The sequence below is a fragment of the Dreissena polymorpha genome, chromosome 9, assembly GCF_020536995.1.
Source record: "Dreissena polymorpha isolate Duluth1 chromosome 9, UMN_Dpol_1.0, whole genome shotgun sequence".
Lineage (NCBI taxonomy): Eukaryota > Metazoa > Mollusca > Bivalvia > Myida > Dreissenidae > Dreissena > Dreissena polymorpha.
Genome location: NC_068363.1, coordinates 44,346,568 through 44,371,789, shown reverse-complemented (window position 1 = coordinate 44,371,789; position 25,222 = coordinate 44,346,568). Strand labels below are relative to the sequence as shown.

The following is a 25,222-nucleotide window of genomic DNA, read 5'->3' as shown; positions in this document are numbered from 1 at the left end:
GTCCTATCTGTGTCTGTCCACACATCCAAATATGGGAGGGTGGGCAGGATAGTATGAAAAGCCAGGTTGAGAGAGAGGCTTGGGAGAGTGGAATGGACCGTTGAGATGTAAAGAGACAAGTAGTATGAGAGACTTATTCATTAGTTTATATATTTATTCTCGTAGTGTGTAAATAAAATGTAGAGTACATATACTGTGTGGTGAACTTATGAACTCTCCCCCCCCCCTCGAAAATGGTAACACTGGTGGCAGTGGTGGGATCAGGACTTTAACACGCTTGTGAGGAAAGTGCTTATTATATTATTGTGTCAGGATTAAAGTGAGCTGTTGGACTTACAAAATCATCAGGGGACTGTTTCATTGAGGTTGGACATATGGGAATGTTACGATGTCTTGTTTTGATTATTGGTGTTGTTTCAATGTTTGGAGTTTCGGTTATTGTTGCCCAAAAAGATTTATTTAGCACAAGCTGGTTAGTGGAACCCGTGGAAAAGATTTATTTAGCTGCTAGCTGGTTAGTGGAACCTGTGGACATGTTTGGACTGGATTCTGATCGGAATGATCACAGAAAGTTTAGGGATCGATGGAAATGTCTTCAGTAGTGTGATTGTGACAACAATCCCCTCTGGTTGGAAGTGTTATTGCAGTATGATTTTCGGATACAACACCGAAGTGGCCGAAAACATGTTAATGTGGACAGCCTCAGTCGAATACCAAGTGAACCAGAAGTATGTGCGTGTTATGAAGGACATCTAACGCTAGAGGAGCCATCACGTAAGGGATGTAACACATGTTTGAGGAAACATAAGCAGTGGTCAGATTTCTCTCAGTTTGATGACGCGTACCTTTATTTGCAAAAAGGATTGTGCAAATCTCGGGGTCATCGAAAGCAAGAGTTTCCAGAGTAAAACTTAAGGAATCCGGATTCCGGGGTTGGATTTTCTTGCTGCTACAGCTTCAGGTGGTGAAGTTGTTGAACTGTGTACGTTTCATGTATCGTGGGTTACTCAGAATAAGAAATATCGTCGCTACCGGATATTCCGACTGCGCTTCCGTGAACATTCTGAAAACTCTGATGCAGATTACAGTTCGAAGGCGGATGACAGAAACTATGAAATTCCGAATAAAGACGGAAAGACTGCATTAGGTGAAATGTCATCTTCTGTAAAAAGTCTTGTCAAATTCAGCAAAGTCTTCTGTTCATCGGAGAGAATGGCCAAACTCCAACAGCAGGATCCAGATATTGGCGTTGTTTTGAAGTGGCTTAAATCTGACAGCCGAAGACCTCCAAGAGATACCGTTTCTGGTTATTCACCTAGTGTTCGAAATCGATGGATAAATTGGGACTTTAGGTTGTGAATTAATACTGCAAAATGTAAAAGACTACCAAAGAAAATTACACCAAATGTATGGGAAGGACCTTATCAAATATAGTTTAAATCATGTGGACAGTGGTTTGAATATACTGTGTTTGTTGCACCAATTCGTGATGACGGACTTATTGGTATGGATTTTCTGTATGACTTTGATTATCAATTAAGTGGATTACGTTTGAATGGGAAGAGGTGTGCAACATTTGTTGAGAAAATACCTCTCAGGGCAGTTAGGGTCACATCACGAGCCAAGGTAAAAATTCCAGCCAATTCGGAGTGTATCATACCTGGACAGACAATAAATCTTGGATCAATTAATTCAACTCTTGGGATTCTATGCCCTTCGTCAAATAAACAGCCAACAAATGGGATATCATTAGGGCACACTTTAAGCTCCCCAAGGACAGTTAAAAGCCATCAAATACCAATTAGACTGCTGAATACTTCTTCCAGTAATGTTACGCTGGTTAAAGGTGCTGCACTGGGATTGAGTGTTGTAATTTTAGTATATGATTTCAATTTAGACTGCTCTGTTTGATGCCATGTGGCATGGTGGGCATTTGTTATCAGAACAGGATACCAGTTGGTCATCATTTTGTAATAAAGATTAGCAACACTGGTTTGTTCTGGTGCTCGCAGAGTCTGCTTGTCAAATATGTCAACACTTGCAATAATAAATACCAATTAAATGCTAAGTCCTATCTGTGTCTGTCCACACATCCAAATATGGGAGGGTGGGAAGGATAGTATGAAAAGCCAGGTTGAGAGAGAGGCTTGGGAGAGTGGAATGGACCGTTGAGATGTAAAGAGACAAGTAGTATGAGAGACTTATTCATTAGTGTATATATTTATTCTCGTAGTGTGTAAATAAAATGTAGAGTACATATACTGTGTGGTGAACTTATGAACTTCCCCCCCCCCCTCGAAAATGGTAACAGTTATATATACTTGCGCGTTATATCGAGTAAAATGCATATGAAAAGAAAACAATATAGCACAATTGACTTTTTAACTGTCCATTATGTAGCATTACACATAATCGGATCAACATCAATGCAACGTCATGTTGTTTGAGTATTGACGTTAATATTTAAATGTATGTTTATATAAATTTTGAATTCATTTGAGTATTTACGTTAATATTTAAATCTACGATACTGTAAATTTTGAATTCAAACAGAAAGCTTTACTTATGAAAATGACCGATCTATTATAAGCATAAATTAAATTAAATAAATTTGTGTTTGCACCGATAATCCATTTATTGTCAAGATCAACATCAAATTTATATGATCCATATATTTATCTATAATTAGTTTGATATAACAGTATATTATCACACAATTGATCCGATATCATAACAAAATATTATGATATCCATGAGACACGTGCATTTGTTTGTAACTACAAAGCTATTGGCAACCATTTATTATAAAGGGGACTGTCTCTCATAAACAGACAATGCAGCTTGACATGAAGGATAACTTTTGTATCAGAACATTTAGACTTGTTGCTAAATTCATAAAATTGAAACATACAAATTGTTGTTTAGAACTTTGAAATTAAATTATTTGGAGACTCTGTATAGAATTCAATAACATCACATAATAATTATTAATATAAACCAGCGCTCTACCAACTAAGCTAGCTGGTGATCCAGAAAGCTTAATATAGAAATGCAATCAAAAACTTGAAAAGCAAACAGTTAAACAAGAGATGTGTTTGTCAGAAACACAATGCCCCTAATGCGCCGCTTTGAAAATATTGTTTTCTTTTAACCTTTGACCTTGAAGGATGACCATGACATTTTACCACTCAAAATGTGCAGCTCCATGTGATACACATGCATGCCAAATATGGAGTTGCTATCTTCAATATTGCAAAAGTTATAAGCAAAGTTGAAGTTTTAAGACAGACAGAATGACGGACAGACAAAATGCCAGACAGGCCAAAAACAATATACCCCCCCCCCTTTTTAAAGGGGGCATACAAATTTGGGGCAAAGTAAAATTGAAGTGGAAAATGACAAATTCTGTTTGCAGCACTCTCATATCACAGCATGATAAAATCAGTTTTCCTGTAATGGATAACAAAGGATGCAGTAATAAGTAATCAAGGCAAACACAACTGTTCAAAATTGTGAAAAAATGAGTCACAAACTGTTCAAAATTGTGAAAAAAATGAGTCACAAACTGTTCAAAATTGTGAAAAAATGAGTCGCAAACTTTTCAAAATTGTAAAAAATGTAGTCACAAACTTCTTTAAATTGTAAAAATTTGAGTTGTAAACTTCTATAAATTGTAAAAAAACGGCCATTCTCTAAGAAGGAAAAAAAGCCCTGTTAAAAACAGAATGATATTGGAATCACATTTATAAAAGACTTTGTTCTAAATTTTATTATTGTGTCGTTGTTTTGAGTTATTGTGTCGTGGTTCCGAGTTACACTACAATTATTTCAAAACGCCTATATGTTTAAATGATTGGTTTCTGTTATTTCGTTCAAATGTACAATACTGAGTAATCAAAATGTTCATCAATTTCAGGCTGGTTATGGTCACATTAACAGAGTTCACGAATATGAGACTAAAGTTTATTTGCTGCATGGACCTGCTAAATATAATGTAAGTATACTGGGCCTCAATATAAACTGTTAAGTCAAACAAACAATTTATTAAACACATAAAAGCGTGTGCACTTGTGGTATAAAATTGTGGCTATGGATTGATGATTGTAGGGATGGATGTTTGTATGTTTGCTTGCTTGCGTGTTTGTTTGTTAACTTTGTATGAATGAATGTGTGTGTGCGTGCGTGCCTGTATGAGTGAATGAGTATGTATGTAGTAGTATGAATGTGTGTATGTATATATGAATATATGTTTTTAGCTCAACTGAGCACAACGTGCTCATGGTTAGCTTTTGTGATCGCTTTTTGTCCGTCGTGCGGCGTCAACATGAACCTTGTTAACACTCTTAGAGCCCACATATATTGTCCAATCTTCATGAAACTTGGTCAGAAGATGTGTCCGAATAATATCTTGGATGTGTTCGAAAATGGTTCTGGTTGGTTGAAAAACATGGCCGCCAGGGGGCGGGGCATTTTTCCTTATATGGCTCTAGTAAAACCTTGTTAACACTCTAGATGTCACATGTGTTTTCCAATCTTCATGAAACTTATGTCAGAACATTTGTTGTAATGATATCTTATTTAAATTGATGGTGTGTTGGTGCTGTGTTATTAATGTATTATGCTCCCCAAAAATTTATTTTGGGGGGAGCATATAGTCGCCACTTCGTCTGTCCGTCCGTCCGTGCACAATTTTTGTCCGGGCTATTTCTCAGCAACTAGTGACCAGATTTCAATGAAACTTTATGGAAAGCTTCACTACCAAGAGGAGATGTGCATATTATCAGCGGATTGTGGTTGGATGATGTTTCACAGAGTTATGGCCCTTTGAAATATTCCATTAACTGTACATGATTATTGTGCAATTCTTGTCCGGGCTATTTCTCAGCAACTAATGACCGGAATTCAATGAAACTTTATCGTAAGCTTCACTACCAAAAGGAGATTTGAATATTATCAGCTAGTTCTGGTCAGATGATTTTTCACAGAGTTATGGCCCTTTGAAATTTTCCATTAACTGTACATATAGTGCAATTCTTGTCCGGGCTATTTCTCAGCAACTAATGACCGGAATTCAATGAAACTTTATGGGAAGCTTCACTACCAAGAGGCGATGTGCATATTATCAGCGGGTTCTGGTCGGATGGTTTTTTACAGAGTAATGGCCCTTTAAATTTTCCATTAACTGTACATATAGTGCAATTCTTTTCCTGGCTATTTCTCAGCAACTAATGACCGGAATTCAATGAAACTTTATGGGAAGCTTCACTACCAAGAGGAGATGTGCATATTATCAGCGGGTTCTGGTCGGATGATTTTTCACAGAGTAATGGCCCTTTCAAATTTTCCATTAACTGTACATATAGTGCAATTCTTGTCCGGGCTATTTCTCAGCAACTAATGATCGGAATTCAATGAAACTTTATGGGAAGCTTCACTACCAAGAGGAGATGTGCATATTATCAGCGGGTTCTGGTCGGATGATTTTTCACAGAGTTATGGCCCTTTGAAATTTTCTATAAAAGAATTCTTGTACCCCCAACTACTGTGCCCTCAAGACGTTTCCTTTTATCTGAATATATAGTGCAATATTGTGACCAAAAAAAATTTGAGGAGCATCACCCGTCTCCGACGGTTTCTTGTTTATTGCTATTTGTATTACGCTGGTTCATTATTTATTTTAGATCAATGTTGTGAAATGCCAAGTGAACATGCGGACCTGTGATGTTGGGCCAGATAGATATGGAATACATTTCCTTAGCCGTGAGACTGGAGCTTCTGATGCTATAGGCTATGAATTTGTAGATGCAATTCTTACAAGCAAATCAACATTTACAGCTTTTTGTACTCTAAAAACTTTACAGAACAATCGAGCAAATGCTAAATCTGCACCTTTCATGTCTCTGAATATTTTTTTTAGCATGGTGGTTTTCCTGGATCTGTAAATTTAAAATTGATTTTCGGCAACCATGTACTTTTTGTGAATTCAATCCTAAAATGTTGGCTGCGGATGGAACAAAGATTGGAATAAATCATTCTTACTCTTCAGGAACAGCGATTGAAAAACCGACTTCAGAAAATATTGTTGATCCGTGTAATAGAAGAAATGATCGTTCTTTCATTAATTTTACACAAGGATCAAAAGACTCCAAAACAAAAGCAAATAGTAGGGATCATCTTATGTAAGGCTAACTGCATTTTTGTAATGCATTGAATCAATAAACATCGGGCAAAAATGAAATTAAGGTAGCACCACCATCACCACCACCACCACCACCACCACCCACCACCCACCACCCACCACCCACCAACCACCCACCAACCACCAACCACCCACCACCCACCACCCACCACCACCACCACCGTTGTTCACAGTGACAAAAAACGTATTCACACAATGGCTGCTACTACAACTTACAGCCCATATAGGATATAGGTGGGCATGCATGTTTTACAAACAGCCCTTGTTTAACCACTTATGTTTCAGAATTTCCCAAATTTTTGAAAATTGTAAAAAACCTGATTCAGTCAGTCCACAGCCATACTCTTACAACCCAGCAAAATTTGGACGGGCTTACTATATCACACCGCATGGAATGCAGTTAAGACATATACCTATCTATAGTTTGGGGAATGGGGGCTCGAATTATGACGATACTTCTCAAAATACAGCTGATCAATGTTCAAAAAAGTTTCCAGAGGTTGGAAGAAAGGGAAGCACATACCTCTTTTTGTGGTTTGATCCCCAACATTTTGGCCATTGTTATGGCTACCATATGATACCAGGACAAGAGGGCCGCAAAGATCCAGCCTCATCAGCTTATGCTTTTATGGACTCGGCTCCAGATGAGTTATTCTATGATTTTAGTTGTCAACTTGAGGACTATTGTTTGAATCAAGAACCAGGGTTTTGGAAGAACACACGTTTTTTTCACGATGTGTTTCATGGGTTCACTCGCAAATGTCCCCAGACCTTTAAGTCCTCAAGACTCAAATTATTGAGCAAAATTAACACAGAAGTGTGTGAGCAGACTAATTCCTTTTTGCAAAGAATGAAGTACTCTGCCAGGATTATGTCTATGAGTAAATTTTATCATTTTTTGCAGTTTTTCATTTATCAGTGGAATAATAGAAAATCGACAAATTTTATGGAAAAATGCAAAATAGCGGTTAGAAATTCTACTTAAATTTAGAATGCAATGCCCACACCTTTTATGTTCCCCAGTCTATACTGGGGGACATATTGTTTTTGCCTGTCTGTTGGTTTGTTTGTGTCAAACTTTAACATTGGCAATAACTTTTTCAATATTGAAGGTAGCAACTTGATATTTGGCATTCATGTGTATCTCATGGAGCTGCACATTTTGAGTGGTGAAAGGTCAAGGTCATCCTTCAAGGTCAAAGGTCATATATGGGGGACATATACAAACAAAACATCACAAACACATCTTCTTCGAACTACATTAGTAGGTACAGTTAAAACCTGTGGAATGTTGTTTTGTTTGTAAGAATTGCATCTACAGTTCGTGCTATCATTTGCAGTTGGACAATTGTTGTTGTTTTTATTTTTTTCATGTTATTTAGGCCATAGAAAGAAATGATAGTCATTTAACAGACATGTCAAGTGTTCAATTGTGTGCAATTAACGTCAAGATTACATATGCAATGAACGTCAAGTGTACATATGCAATGAATGTCAAGTGTACATATTATATTAACTTCAAGTGTACATATGCAATTAACGCCAAGTGTACATATGCAATTAACTTCAAGTGTATATATGCAATTAACGTCAAGTGTACATATGCAATTAACGTAAAGTGTACATATGCAAGTAATGTCAATTGTACATATGCAATTAACGTCAAGTGTACATATGCAATTAACGTCAAGTGTACATATGCAATTAACGTCAAGTGTACATATGCAATGAACGTCAAGTGTACATATGCAATTAACGTTAAGTGAACATATGCATTATTGTTCAACATATTATATTGCATACATGCATGTTATTTACAGTGTAGCTCATGCACATACTGTTTTTATATAAAAAATATGCAGTTGTAAAGCATAAATTCATCTATAATACAAACAGTTTTATATTTCTAAACAATATACTGAATTGCACAGACATACTATATACAGTTGTTTATGTAAGCATGTATGTCTTTTATCTATAAACTATAGCATATGAGATCTAAAATACCTGTGCTGAAGTGCAGTGTGTAATATACACTGATAATTCAGACTTAACAAAATACAGTAGTTCTGTGGTGCACAATATGTGTATTATATATAATGAAAATATGTTAACAAAGGACCAGTCTCTCAATTCTGCATTTGTTTTTATTGTAGGTATATACATTCAAAAGTTTGCTTAATACTTTTTAAATAATGTTATTGCTGTAAATTTTACAAAATTGATGCTCACATGGTATGTTAAGCCTACGTTATTGACATGTTGTTAAATATGTTCAGTTATGTGATTTTTTCATATTTTTGTGACGACATGATATACAAATGTATGCCATCAAAATATTGTTGTGTCGTGTTGTGTCGATAGTTGATCATTTAACTGTATTTTTATTGATGAATTTTAAAGTGTTATAATTGTGTTAAATAAATATTTAAAGGAACATTGCTATTATATATGTGTTTCTTTCTCGACAACGAATTGCAATTACCATTTATACTTTCTTTATTGTATACGATCTGTAGAATTTTCGCCCTAGGTTAATAACTTATAACAGTTAAAGTTGTAAACCACCGTATGTACAACTTATCTATTCATTTAAAGAATAAGTTGGTCGCCTTCACACGGATGTATATATAACGAACTCTTTTTAAACGTGTGGTTATAATTACAGTGTTTTTACAACAGTAATAAAGTTATCACAATATTACTAATGAACGAATGTTACAGTACCTACTGCAGTGTATTTGACGTGCATATTAATGTACTGTAAAGCGTGACATAATCATGCCATCTTTTAATACTCACAAGAAAACATGCGAAAAATAAGTATATATTTCATTGTGCAGTGTATATAGAATTCAACTTGAAATAGCAATCTGCCATATCTGTTTTGGGGTCTTACTTAGACGAAAAATATACTTGTATCTGAGATTCAACCCGATCCAAATCTGCCGTCACAAGCATGTGTTAGAAGTTATTTAGTCCAAGAAACCATCACATAATGTTTGTATTTCGTTTTTGATAATAACGAAATCACTGTCCATCAAATGAGAACTTAATATTGTGTGATACAAAGAACATGTGCGTAAAATTGAACATGTTCATTCTGTGCCAAAAACTTCACTATTTTAGCATCATAATTTAAAGTGAAACAACACATGGATAATCATAAAGCGCCCTGTTTTGCGAACGCAAGTCATGTAGTCACTATAAGGACATAATCATCTAGAACTTGGATACCACCGTGGTCCAATACTATTGTCAACACTAATCATGTATTCACTAAACAGACATGATCACCAAGTAGTTGTATACCCTCGCGACCCCGTGTTACTATCAACGCTCAGCATATATTCACAATACGGTAATGATCACCTAGTAGTTTGATACCTCCGCAAACCCGTGTTACTGCAAACGCTCAGCATATAGTCATTATACGTGTATTATCATCTTGTAGTTCGATACCCCGCAGCCCCGTGTTACTATCAACGCTCAGCATATAGTCACTATACGGGCATGATCATCTAGTAGTTTGATACACCGCAGCCTCATGTTATTATCAATACTCAGCATATAGTCACTATACGGGCATGATCATCTAGTAGTTTGATACTCCCGCAACCCCGTGTTACTTTCAAAGCTCAGTATATAGTCACTATACGGGCATGATCATCTAGTAGTTTGATACTCCCGCAACCTCGTGTTACTATCAACGCTCAGCATATAGTCGCTATACGGGCATGATCATCAAATAGTTTGATACTCCCGCAACCCCGTGTTACTATCAACGCTCAGCATGTAGTCGCTATACGGGTATGATCATCAAGTAGTTTGATACTCCCGCAACCCCGTGTTACTATCAACGCTCAGCATATAGTCGCTATACGGGCATGGTCATCTAGTAGTTTGATACCCCCGCAACCCCGTGTTACTATCAACGCTCAGCATATAGTCGCTATACGGGCATGATCATCTAGTAGTTTGATACTCCCGCAACTCCGTGTTACTATCAACGCTCAGCATATAGTCGCTATACGGGCATGATATCTAGTAGTTTGATACCCCCGCAACCCCGTGTTTCTGTCAACGCTCAGCATATAGTGACTTTACGGGCATGATCATCTAGTAGTATGATACATCGCAATGTCGTGTTTCAGTCAACGCTCAGCATATAGTCGCTATACGGGCATGATCATATAGTAGTTTGATACCCACGCAACCCCGTGTTTCTGTCAACGATCAGCATATAGTCGCCATACGACCATGATCATCAAGTAGAATGAAACCCCCGCAACCCCGTGTCACTGTCAACGCTCAGCATATAGTCACTATACGGGTATGATCATCTAGAAATTTGATACCAACGCAACCCCTACTTACCCATACTCGTATTAGTAAACGTATCATACCAGCTCTATACAAGAAACCCCTATTTCGGATATAACCAACTACCCCACCGTGTAAGTCATGGCGTATCACACCAGTTCTATACAAGAAAGTCATATAGCGGTTTTACCCGACTGCCCGATGCTCTTGTTGGTCATACCGTTGTTCAAAAGTTATATGCCAACAAAACATATAGCGGGTATATCCGACTACCCCATGCTTGTATAAGAAATTACACCAGTTCTACACTCACAAGTCATACAGTGAATGTATATGGTTAGGTTTACTAACCCTAAACATATCTTTAACAGCTCGCCAACGTGTTCTGTTCAGGCCAGATCATGTCATTTATGAAATAAAATGATGTTGTTGTGCTTATAACTATTCTGATTAATGCCAGTTCGTTTTGTAATTGACATATTCACTTGAATGCGTCAGGCACAAATCAAAACTCTGTCAAGAATATAGATTTGTATCGCATTGTTGAGATGTCCTCGAGTGTGTGTATGTGAATGAATGAATGCGACATAAATTGTTATAAGTATAACTAATCTTAAGAAAACGCCCAGTTCACAATTTCGAGCGCTTTTTTACCTTTTCAGTTCATTACCGTTTGTATCTATACATGGAATTAATGATATTAAACTTTAAGAGTGATTCGAGGGTTCACTGACCATCGTTAGAGTATCAATAGTTTTTAAATTATTTTACTTTAAACAACCCTTCTCATGCCGTCAGTATGCAAATTTCAAAATCATTTACATGGGTACAATTTTGATATTTGGAGGTCTTTATAAGCCTCAAAGCTGTGAAGTTTTACGTTGTTTCCAAGGTCAAACATCCATTTACTGGCTTGTTATATACAGCGAGATTTTTGCCAGGATGCATGAACAGTGGTATATGTTGATAAACCTTTTCTCCGAAGTAAACATGTTATACCAGATAAGTCGCCTGCTGGTCTGTCTGTCTGTCTGTCTGTAAACAAAATCCTGTCTGACAAGGTGCCCCGTCACTTTTCAAAGCACATTGCAAATTGCACGTACATGAAGATTCGCATGTGCATTGTCCTAACATTCGTTAACCAACGTGTTCTGTTCTGCTCAGATCATGCCATGTATGAAATAAATTGATTTTGTTGTGTTTATTTCTATTCTGACCAATGCCAGATCGTTTGTTTAATTGACATATTCACTTGATTCGGATAAATTTATTTCGGACAAAAGTCCACAATACACATTGTATTATGAATGTTACATCTGGTTAATGAATGAAGACTGAATGTGTCAGGCACAAATCAAAGCTCTGTCAAAAATATAGATTTGTATCGCATTGTTGAAATGTCCTCGATTGTGTGTATGCAAATGAATGAATGCGACATAAATTGTTAGACAAATATAACTCATCTTATGAGACAATTCAATTCACAATTATTTGTTTGTTTTTTAACTTTTCTGTATTGTACTGTTTGTATCTGTACAAGGAATTAATAAGATTCAACTTAAAGAGTATATAATTCGAGGTTTCACTGACCATCGTTAGAGTATCAATAGTTTTTTTAATTATTATACTTCAAACAACCCTTCTCATGCCGTAAGTGACTTCAAACAATCCTTCTCATGCCGTAAGTGTGCAAATCTCAAAAACATTTACATGAGTACCATTTTGATATTTGGAGGTCTTAAAAAGGATTCACAGCCTTGAAGTTTTAAGCTGTATCCAAGGCCAGAAATCTTTTTATTGTCATGTTTTTATCTATAGATTTTTGCCAGGATGCATGAACAGTTGTATATGTTGATAAACCTTTGCACGGAAGTAGCCCTGTTATACCAGATTAGTCGCCTTCTTGTCTGTATGTCAGTAAACAAAACACAGTCTGACAAGGTGCCCCTTCACTGTTCAACACAAATTGAAAATTGCACCTACATGAAGTTGTGCATGTGCATATATAGTCTTAACATTCGTTACCACAATTATTACAACCTGCTAAAGAACGACAACATGGGCCACCAAGGAGGGGAAAGTCATCCATTTTGATACAAGCCCATGAAACAACAGTTTATATAGGATATTGTATTTATTCACATTAATTAAATGTAATTATGTTTATCATGACCTTAATATTATCACCTATATTAAAACCCTTTAGTAACGTAAGTCAGTGAAAATCTATTGTTACACAGAATAAACAGCAGTTATTTTAAATAAAAACAAAAAGTAACGTAAACATGTATTCATTTATTTGGTGTACAGATAATTTGCAACATCCAAATGGATTCTCTTGAAGCGAATGGATTATCTTGAAGCGCAGCATCTGACTCCAGGAACACTGAAATACAGTTTGAAGTATGAAGAATTTTTAAGCATCCCTTTAAACAAGAGCTGTCCGAAGATAGAGCGCTCGACTTTTCGAGTGCTTGACAGTATAACGTAAGCCATAATGGGGAAATTGTTATATTCAATAAGGTCCAGGTAATATAGTAATGTTCTAACTGGAAGAGGACCATAAAAGAAACATATTGATAAATTATGTTATAAAGAAGTGGTACATTATAGACGATTCTGAGTACAGGTATATTTTCAAAAATATTCTAAAATATCTACATTTCAATGGGTTGGATAAGCTTGTTTGTAATTTGGATTTGGATTATTTTCCATTTTCAACAGTATCTCTGTTATATCACAGATGTCAGTTTAACAACTCACACTTTTCAAAGGATATCTGGTTTACTAGTACTAAGTGCCCATACTTATGCCAGTTACTGCCCTACTTACATCAGAGGTAAAGGGGAGAATGGATATAGAAAAGATTTCATGGCCCATATAATATATGTTGCCAAGATGAGGAGCGAACAAGCGATCCTCTGATTTGTAGTGAAGCGCCAAACCATTAAAGCAATCAGATTTTGCACATTTCAATTTAATAAACAAAAGTGACTTCATGTCCAATATCAATTAAGAGAGAAGATTTATAGTGTCAACAAAAAGAAATATATTTCTGAATAAAATATTACAACATATAATCAAACAAGAGTGCCCGTTTAAAAAGATAAGCCCATCTGGTATATTTTTTAACACTAGTGACCTTGAACTTGAAACTAGTTTATGTGCATGACATTTTGTATCATTATGCTGATCACTTCTCATTTGAAATTTAATCCATGCTGGACAACGTTATGGATGGGACAGTTTAAAGTACAATTTGCAAGTGGGTTTGACAAAAGCATGATGCGTGATGAAAGTACAATTTTGACTTGATAATTTGCCTGGATACAAAGTTTAATGTGAACACCGTAAAGTTCAACACCAGTGCTTCAGCAAGCCCTGAATGGAAGGGCGCAGCAGCTTGCAATCCAAAGATTCTAACATGCCCCCCTCCCCTTGGACAACCTCGATGCTTTTTATGTGAATGCTGAGTTAGGAACAATTAAAAGGAAGAAACATCTGTAAGCATGTAGCACGATTACCACGTTGCCATTCAAAAGGACGGACGGACGAGAGAGAAAACCACAATATATCCACCCTTTTCAAAAAGCGTGAGGATAATGACATGCGTAATCTCCATATTGCCATTTATCCACGTTTCAAGTTTCATGAAAAAATATGAAGAACTTCAAAAGTTATCGCAGAATCCACCATTTTCAGCAATATTTCTACTCTATTAGTTGCCATAGCAACCAGAATTCTTGACGTAGGAACAAAATGAAATGCTGTGCATAATCTCCATATTGCCCTCCGATCGTTTTCTAGTTTCATGAAAAAATATGAAGAACCTTTTAAGTTATCGCAGGATCCTGAAAAGTGACAGACTGACAGACTCACGGACACGCAGAGCGCAAACCATTAGTCCCCTCCGGTTTCACCGGTAGGGGACAAAAATATCAGAAATTTACTGCACTGGATGAATTTGATTTTAAATGATTGAGAACACATCAATTTCAATTGCCGGAATTTACAAGAGAAGTTGTTTTACAGGTATTATTTTATGGATCAACTTGAAAATTAGGGCTAAATAAATTTTCTGACCAAGTTTTATGAAGATGAGACTATAAATGTGACTCCTAGTGTTAACAAGGTTTTACTTAAGCCATATTAGGAAAACTGCCCCGCACCCTGGCGCCCATTTTTTTCAACCAACTGGAAACATTTTCAAACTTGTCCAAGATAACATTGGGACAAATCGTCTGACCAAGTTTCATGAAGATCGGACAGTAAATGTGGCTTCTAGAGTTTTAACATAGCAATTGTTGACAAGACACGACGGACGACAGACAAAAGGCTATCATAAAAGCTCACCCTTAGCATGGTTTGTTAAGGTAAGCTTAAAAACACTTTAATACCTGTTTTTTTAATAACTTAATAGTCAAAATGTTTACACTTTTTATTTCATTTTTATTATTGGCTTTTGCGTAGGAAAATGAAAAAGAAAAAGCGTCTATTTATCAAATTTTTCATTTTCTGCGAAAGAATTGAATTCAGCAGAAAGGCAAGCTAAAGAAGTTCTTTAGCGCATCATTATGTGTAGACACATGGTGTGCACTCTATTTTTCATTTATACCAGTAAATGCAAACTTATGTTCCAACTGATACAAATCAGTACAATTGTACAGAAAATCGGTCAGAAAACAGTTATTATGACACGTAAACATTTTGGGGTAGTGTCCTCTTGCTTGTTTTTGTGGCCTATAAAATGTTCAAGTCAGTAATACTTTAGAAACTACCAGACTTGGTGACCTGTAAAGCGTTTTTAACTATTGTGTCATTTCTTTTGAATTTGAGTTATTGGGTGGATATTATACATGGGTGAACATTTGAAACCTACAAATAGACAGGAATAACTACCAATAATGCATTTAAAGCAATTCAGTTATATACACAAGTTCGTATACGAACATAACCTACCTATGAATTGACTGCATATCTTCATGAAGTGCTATCGAATGGCCTAGGCTGTCTGTTACTGAGGAAGGTTTGACATCACTACTAAACTACATAATTATTAACAATATTGGTATCAAAATAAATTCTCACCACTATGTATAGTATACTTGCACTTGTCACTTCAAGGTATGGCTGTCAATTAAATATTTGTATTAGTATGTATTTTTACAAGAGCACCGCATAACGGGTGCCACACTCAGCTACGGGTGCAGTTTTGAATAAATGAAAGATTGTCAGATTTTTCTTTTTTATAAAGGTCACAGTGATTTTGACCTTTGACCTAGTGACCCAAAAATGGGTGTGGTGTGTAGAACTCATCAAGGTGCATCTACGTATGAAGTTTCAAAGTTGTAGGTGGAAGCACTTTGATTTTAAAGCCATTGTTCAAAACCTTAACAAAATGTTAAGGTTTAAGCACGACGCGGACGTCGGACCTCGAACATCGGACGACAAGCTGGCTATAATAATACCTCGGGTTTTCTCTGAAAACGCCAAGCTAATAAAAAACAAGTAGACAGACATTTTTTTGTTAGTCTCACTGCAGTTTTGATTTTTTATCCATTGATTTTTAGTAAATCCATTGGATTGGATTATGCAACCTTGTGCTATTATTTTCCCCTGCAATACAAATCCCTAATTGATGAGCTCAATCATTGATAGCCAGGTACATGTATCCACTGGTCGATTTAAGGATGTCACCGATTTATCTGTTGATATATAGACCATTATGATAGTCCACTTAAAACCCAAGTTGCCTGGGTGATTGACTTGTGAACACAGTTAAACTGATACCTAGTATTTTGGAATGAACTTTAAATTTTCACATACCAGTAAGCAGCCCATCATCACTTAAGCATTAAAGCCATTTGTGTGAACCCCATATTTGTGTACAAGCCTACCTACTAAGTCCTTGTCTAGCTCTCACAGGTACTGGAACTGTTGTCTTTTTGCCTGGGAAAAGCTTTTTGCATCTTCTTAGCCCCCTACAAAAGCAAACATGTGTATTTTAAAATAACAATTTACAAGATTTAACAAAGTCATGTTGGTGCAATTTCTGACTCCCATTATTTGTAGTAGAACTTGTCCATAACCTAGGGACCTAAATAAATAAATATTATATATATATATATATATATATATATATATATATATATATATATATATATATATATATATATACTGTCAGTATATATTAAAATTTCAACAGTGTTGTATTAGTATCGCATCCATACAGCAATCAAAGTATTATTATATTTTTGAGAGTGACAATTATTGAGAATTTGATAATGTTGATGCTTTATACATCGAGGGGAGACCACTGAAAACAATACGGAAAGTACACATAAACTGACTGATGAACACCGCCCTTTACAGGACATCAAGTATTCTTCAGAGAGAGAATCTGCTAAAAATAAGTCATCTGTATATGTCATGTATCCTATGCTCATGATAAAAAATGCTTAATATTTTGAATACAAAAATAACAGTTATCAATCCAGTGACACTGGTTATTGATTCAAATGTTCAGCCAATTACACAATAGTAAAAAGCAGCCAATGTTCTTAATTAAAATCTTTTGTCATCAAGTTTGGCATTTAAAAATGGGATACGCATTATACATGGTTGCGCAGAATACATGGTAAGTGCAATAGATTCATGTTGTCAAGAAAGCATCTTGAATTGTAATTAATTATAATCACATTTTATAACAAGCTGAGCCCCTTTGCCCTGTAAATGTGATCTGGACAGTTTGAATTGCATTATGATTTATTTACAGGCAAGCTGTATAATAACCAGATTAGATCGTTGACTTAAACAAAAAATTGGAAGTAAAAACATGATTGAAAAGAATTGGAAGTACAAATATTCAGTTAATTGCAGAAAGAATTATTTGTTGCATTGTTTCACTTTAGAAGTGGTAGTTCGTACATTGGACATGGTTGAAATTGGACTAATGCATATAAAAATAATTGCTAATATTGATTAATAACCTTGAAAATTACATTTACAAATTGACGTAATACAGTGATTAAATTTTTTTATCAAAGTTTAATCTTCTGAGTAAATTACTGCAGAATCACCCCCACCAAAGGCTCTCTTAAGGAACTCTAAACCCAAACCACTTAGAGACCATTACTTACAAAACTTTACGGAAAAAGGGGAATTACATGTGACTTATATAACCTTGTTATTGGGTGTGCAATCAAAAACACTATCCACTGAGTGCCAGTATCATCCTGGAATTCTTACACATATCTAGTCATAGTTCTTCAGGCCTTAATTTTAGCCAGAAAGTAATATTAAAAGGGTTGTTTGTTGATAAAAGTATTTGGCATAAGGTACAAAGTATGGATTAACAATTAAATATATTGGAATTCCAAGTTACTATAGCATTCAAAATATACTTCAATTTTAATGTATTCTCAAAACATAATCAGGCAGTGAGTAATTATTCAAATGCTTCCGTGTTTTACCAGGGGTGACTGAGGTGAAGTCTGAGTGGATAAAAATTATGTAGACTGGTTTTGACTAAGCGAATCGCGTGCATAACGCAATGACATACCTTAAAACATACATTAAAATAAACACCATCTTAAACTCATTAACAAAATTTATTTATGAAAACCTTTTTATGCTCCCCGAAATAAAATTTCGGCAGAGCATATAGTTGCCAGTATGTCCTTACTTCCATACTTCCTTACTTCCGTCACACTTTTCAATTCTTTACCGATCTCTTTCATTTTTAGCATGTACGCACCTTGCATGGACCTCTACCTTTTGATGAGGTTTGAGGTCACTGGGGTCAAGGTCACCAAGGCTAATAATAGATTTTTCCGTCACACTTTTGTTACAGTTTCTCATAGCACCTTCAAAACTTTACCGATCTCTTTCATATTTGGCATGTATGTACCGTGCACGGACCTCTACCTTTTGATGAGGTTTGAGGTCACTGGGGTCAAGGTAGCCGAGGCTAGTATTAGATTTTTCCGTCACACTCTTGTTACAGTTTCTCATAGCACCTTCAATACTTTACCGATCTCTTTCATATTTGGCATGTAGGTACCTTGCATGGACCTCTACCTTTTGATGAGGTTTGAGGTCACTGGGGTCAAAGTCACCGAGGCTAATAATAGATTTTTCGTCATGTTTTTGTTAATTTACCGATCTCTTTCATATTTGGCATTTGGGTACCTTGCATGGACCTCTACCTTTTGATGAGGTATGAGGTCACTGGGCTCAAGGTCACCGAGGCTAATATTAGATTTTCCGTCACGGTTTTCTTACAGTTTCTCATAGGGCCTTCAGAACTTTACCGATCTCTTACATATTTGCCATGTAGGTACCTTGCATGGACCTCTACCTTTTGATGAGGTTTGAGGCAACTGGGCTAAAGGTCACCGAGGCTATTAATATATTTTCCGTCACGCTTTTTGTAACAGTTTCTCATAGCACCTTCAATACTTTACCGATCTCTTTTATATTTGGCATGTAAGTACCTTGCATGGACCTCTCACTTTTGATGAGGTTTGAGGTCACTAGAGTCAAGGTCAAGGTCACATAGGCTAATAATATATTTTTTAGGTGGTTCACATACATTGACAAAGCGCATCATCGGGGAGCATCCATCAGTTTCACTGATATTCTTGTTTAAATTCAAATTTAACATATTATGCAAAGTAACCAGTATTAATTTTGACTTTCAATTGGGACGGGAGTGTTCTCACTAAACATGTGTCAATCCACTGACGCAATATATGAACATTATGTACCAGTCTGCAAAATTAACCCATCATCTTACAGTGTTTTTTTCACAAATAGGGGAATGGTGGCGGAGCCCGTCCAAAGGGGAAAACGCGTCGTTTTTTAAAGAAAAGGGGAAAATGCACTCTTTTATATTTTCTGAAATTTCTTCTATGAATAGACATGTATGTATGAATGTAATATTCACAGCTGAATTTCTCTGTCCTTTTTCTAAAATATATACCAATTATTTTTGCAACATTAGTTTCAGACAGTTAAGCCTTCATGCACAGTCTCAGTTTTCCTAGCCATTTTGAGTCTCATTGGGACTTTAATCGATAAAATGGCAAATGTTAGCATTTTTATCAATAAAATGGACCAAATTAAAATGTTTTTATCATCAAATATTGACACAATATATATAGATACATCAGGCCTTTTCCTGGTCATTTTGGGAAAAGCATGAAATTCATATGAAAAGTACACTGATTTTGGAAATACTAATTTAATGTAACTCTTTATAATAATTCAAAATCATATTATATTATTAATTTGTTATATACTTTGTTAGTTGTTATGAAATGAATATTTATCATAAGAGAGTTCTTTCCAAAAAAAATATTCTGGATGGGATTTTTTTCTACAAAATCGGGGGAAAATATATACTCTTTTTTGAGGGGAATGGGGCCGAATATCGGCCTCGAAATTGCCATAAAAAACACTGCCTGATCACCAAAGCAATTACATCTCAGCTCTGGCAATTAAACAATTGTTTATCTATCGCCCGATGTGTGATGAAAACAACACAGAAAAGACTGTTCTAAAATAAAACAACAATCAATTTACAGTCTTCACATGTTCAATATTCTATGTTAACAATAACACCGCCTTTAGTTACTTCTGTTACATATTTTTTTTAAAGGTAATCACATTATTTATCTCCCCTAGATTTGAGAGGAAGTGTAAACTCCTGCTGGTAGTTTTTAAATTACTTAACATTTCTGATTAAATTTACTCGCTTTGCTGCTAGGCTTATTGTCAAATTAGTAAATCGGTTGAGTTTAAGTTATTGATAGCTCTGAAATTACGAGATAACAGTAACATGATTTATCAAAATATATTATATATTATTTAGATTCATACCCGTAAGTACCAGCTTTATATGGATGCTGCAGAGAAATCAAATGTGTTATGTTTATTTATATATTCATCTGTCAATTACATAAAACTTTTTACCCAACTTAAGCCCACCTAAAGGCGGAGCGTTGTTGTATCGGAAAATCGATATTAGCAAATGAGAGCGCAGTCTTCCAAGAGCAACAGCACTTTTAGGCTCTCAAAACATCCTCGTGGAAACAGTGCATTTCATGAATAATGTTGTCAAATCATTTATTCGACTCGTAAAGCGTTTTAACAAATTATTGTTCAATTATACACAACTTCAAATGTTTTGTTGAATTCTCAAATAAGCTTAGTTAAATTTGTAATCCAAAACTCGCTTCAGAATATTAATGTTAACGCAACATGAATTAGTTCTAGCTTCAAATAAACAGTGCTTCATGAATTTCGTATTGTTTCTTTGTCTCAATAAAAAACGCGCAAAAACTTTGCAGACTTGTACCATGTCACGTGAAAAGTGTGGGTGTATTTATTGTTGAATAAAAACGCAAACAGCATGTCAGGCGATATACGTGAGTTCTGTAGGACCCCCCCCCCCCCGCCAGATTTGACGTTGTATAAAAACGAAAACAGCATGTCAGGCGATATATATAAGTTCTGTGGGATCCCCCCCCCCCCGCCCCGATTTGACGTTATGTCATCAAACATGCATTTGTTACTTCAGAAAAAAGACGACTTTGTGTTTAGAAATTTCTTGAGTACTTTTATCGTCCATATTTAAAAAAAGGAATATAATTATGGGATTATTGGGTAACGAATAGTGAAAGGAAAAGAAGTAAGTATTCAGTAATTGATAGTCGGTATGATACGGAGGGGAACCGATCGAGTGGGGAGTATGCTTATATATGCTTTAAAGTGTTAAATCAATTAAAAAATGATGTAATTTAAATCATGACTTTATATCAATTTTCTTCATGAAGAGTCATAACGCACCAAATAACGTCATAAGTAAATATAACAAAATTAACGTATGCAGGGAGTTGCCCTCCCTATACCACCCCTAATGGCCCCAGGGTGTCTGAAAAATACCCTGTGGAAAGCACTGAGGTACATGAGACTTTCACTGTTAAATAACTATAAATCATTTCAGCTATAAAAGTTTGCCTCTGGCTATGAAATGTTGAATGTTTTGTTGCCAAATTGGCTATACAGACGAAAAAGTTAGTTTTGCAGACTGATGTACAAGAATACAATTTAAAAAAAGAACAAGAGATGTGTTTGTCAGAAACACAATGCCCTCTTTAGCACCGCTTTGAAGCCGTAAATTTGACCTTTGACCTTGAAGCATGACCTTGACCTTGATCTTTCACCACTCAAAATGTGCAGCTCCGTGAGATACACATGCATGCCAAATATCAAGTTGCTATCTTCAATATTTAAAAAGTTATGACAAAACTTTAACGAGGGTTAAAGTTTTAGGAAAGAAAAATACAATTATATTTGACCTTTGACCTTGTAGGATGACCTTGACCTTGACTTCTCACCACTCAAAATGTGAAGCTCCATGAGATACACATGCATGCCAAATATCAAGTTGCTATCTTTAATATTAAACAAGAGATGTGTTTGTCAGAAACACAATGCCCCCTATTGCGCCGCTTTGAAGCCATAAATTTGACCTTTGACCTTGAAGGATGACCTTGACCTTAACCTTTCACCACTCAAAATGTGCAGCTCCGTGAGATACACATGCATGCCAAATATCAAGTTACCATCTTCAATATTCAAAAAGTTATGAAGAAACTTTAACGAAGGCTAAAGTTTTAGGGAAAAAAATACAATAATATTTGACCTTTGACCTTGAAGGATGACATTGACCTTGACTTTTCACCATTCAAAATGTGCAGCTCTATGAGATGCACATGCATGCCAAATATCAAGTTGCTATCTTTAATATTAAAAAAGTTATCAAACTTTAACCAAGGTTAAAGTTTTGGGACACACACATACAATGACACAATGACAGACAGACAGGCCAAAAACAATATACTCTCGATCTTTCGATCCGGGGGCATAAAAAAGTAACCCTCAGCAGGACTCGAACCACTGACCCCTTGAGACCTGGAGTAAAACGTCTGCGCCTTAGACCACTCGAGCATCCTTCCTAATACAACGTAAGATGTATTTTATTCTTGATATAAGCGATCCTCGAAGTTTCACAAAGTACAACGACAACAACAGAACTCTCCAAATTATTACATCGTTTCGCGTTGCAACGCTTTAAAATTTTCAGGTTTGTAAATCGTCAAAAGATGCATAGAAAGGCTATTTTAGAGCATGGTAAATGTTCAGTATTACGGTTTCCTCACAAATATCATAACTAAAACGAAAATTTGCAAATATGAAACATCTTTTTTAAATTTTGTCAATTTACCTAAATGTGAAAAGGCCATTTTAAAATCCGGAGAGAGTGAAAGTATTTTTTTTATAAATAAAACATTGGTATGTATTAAACGTAAATGGTCAATTCTTTTTATTGTCTGTATACGTAAGCTTGGTTCTAATGTGTGTAACAAAATCTTATGAAAATAAATATTGTCATTTTCAATGTTTAAATAAAGTTTGTTATTTTATGAGATCATCTATGGGAGTTAACTGTGTAAGCTACTTCTACATGTGAACTGACGTTTACAATCATGGTTTTGGCAGATGACTGTGCTTACCTATATTTTGAGTGTTATAATACACAGGTAGCAGTGCTTTCCACGGGCCATTTAACAGTCCCTCGCCGTGGCGCTTGAATTTCAAAATCAGAGTCAGACTCTTTAACTTTTCCGATAAGTGTATAATGTGCAGTTTCTGCAACTAGCCCTTCTAAAGATCAAAGCAATAATGACTTCGCCAAAACTTTTGCAAGTTTCGAAGGACCATAGAATAGTCACTGTCAGTGGAAAGGACTGTTGTTAATTTTACCAAAAGTCTTTGGCATTTGGTCAAAGTCTGAAATAACAATCACTGGAATATGTTATTTAATAACACTTTCGGAATATACCATTTACTTATTTATTTATCATCTATAACCATTGTCTGTGACTTAAATGAACAAGCAGCTAGATGATGGGATGCCTAAAAAATGGGGGGGGGAGGAGGGGTGGTGTTCGCCATTGTTTTCATAACCGTATGAAGCCGTAAATCTTTTAGACTGAGTTTTTTTCAAGTGCATTTAAATAAGACTATAGTCTACAGTTTTCAGATTGGTCAAACTATTTACCAGTGAATATGGCTTTGTCAAAACATTTGTCCGAAATATGTACGACCGAAATGTCGACAAGAAATAATTCCTAAGCTAAATACTTTTTTAATTAAATAAACTCGAATAAATTTGTGCTTACCACACAGTTTGACACACACTTGATGATTGGTATATGATCGTAACAAATAATCGAATGTGTTTTCCTCATCTATACTGTAAGGTATTTACTGGAGATGACATTTTTCGCTTTTTTTTGTTGTTCATAAAGGTTGGATAACACTAAAGCCAATTCCGTATGGTCCCATTATAAAAATGCCAACTTAGACATATATATATGTCTTCTTCAAATAATTACAGTAAAAATATACAGTCTCACAACTTCTAAGAAAGTAACATTCTTCAACCTGTAAAAGATACCTTACTTTATATAATAAACGCCCGCCCAAACGTTCACGTGTTGATCACTTTTGCAATGTCCAATACACCTTCCCCGGTGAATGTAGAGCACTGTAAACGCTGTAAGGCGATTCTCGCCCATGGTAGAGCGAATGAATGTCTTAATATTTTTCTATTTTTCATAATGATGTTCAGACTAGTGCCTACACTGCCTATGCACAGCTTCGCGTCTGACATGCATGTTTACTTTGTAGGTTATAGGCACATGGTACATTTTTGCACCCATGCTGCGATAAACCTCCGCGCAGAGATTTGACTGCAACCAGCATAGGTAAATCAATCTCCATGCAATGTTGTCGTTTCTTGCACTCACATACATCATTGTATTTACTAAATGTGCTTGTGTAAAACCTAGAGCTTACTGAGTAATCCAAGTGCCCTTTGATGCATACAATTGTGATGAGTCTGTGTCACGCTGACAACTTCTCATTCCTAGCATTCATGAGGATGGCATAGGCAGCAACAACTGGGGCAATCTTATTGACAGATGGGTTTTCCCAGCTATTGCCATCGTGCAGAACAGGTCAAGGACAAACGGAAGGCTAAAAACAACAACACGCATTTAAGAAAAGAGTGATATTTTGCAAATAAGAGGAAAACTGACAATTTTATTTGCTCGTATTAAAACAAAACATTTAAAATGAAAAAAAAGAAAGCAATATATAAAACATCCACTTCATACAGAGAAAAATAATGAAGGTATATTAATTCTGTATTCATCACACAAAAGTAAAAATGATGATAACTGAAAGCGGAAAAGCTTTGGTTCTTATCATAAACTTACAAAAAAATGTAAAATCATATTATGGAGTACTTCGCAATATAGTTGTATTAAAGGCATATACATAGCATATAGTTATTAGTTTAAATGTTTAAGTAATGCCTACAGAATCAACTTTGTTGAGTGAAAATTTTCTAAACAGAAGAACGGTTTAAACTTAAGCAGAACAGATTGCTAACATATTCAAGTTGACTTTCATGTATTTTTAATTCATAAGAAATTTAGTACTTCTATAGTTCTATGCACCGAAAAAATGCACATGCAACAATTTTTAAAGTTTAGCAAATTAAAAAAATAGATTGCTTGTTAATGTATGGTCATATTTTAGTCTTTACCTGTCTGATATTTTCTG

General features: G+C 35.6%; 1 long non-coding RNA gene across 1 annotated transcript; it reads right to left on the bottom strand.

The window, feature by feature from the left end:
- Window positions 1-15,481: 15,481 nt before the first annotated feature.
- LOC127846544 (uncharacterized) lies at window positions 15,482-24,527 on the bottom strand. Its single transcript, XR_008033546.1, has 3 exons — window positions 24,056-24,527; window positions 16,420-16,503; window positions 15,482-15,562 (listed from the first exon to the last, which is right to left on the bottom strand). It is a non-coding gene; the product is annotated as an uncharacterized LOC127846544 (long non-coding RNA).
- Between the last annotated feature and the right edge of the window lie 695 nt (window positions 24,528-25,222).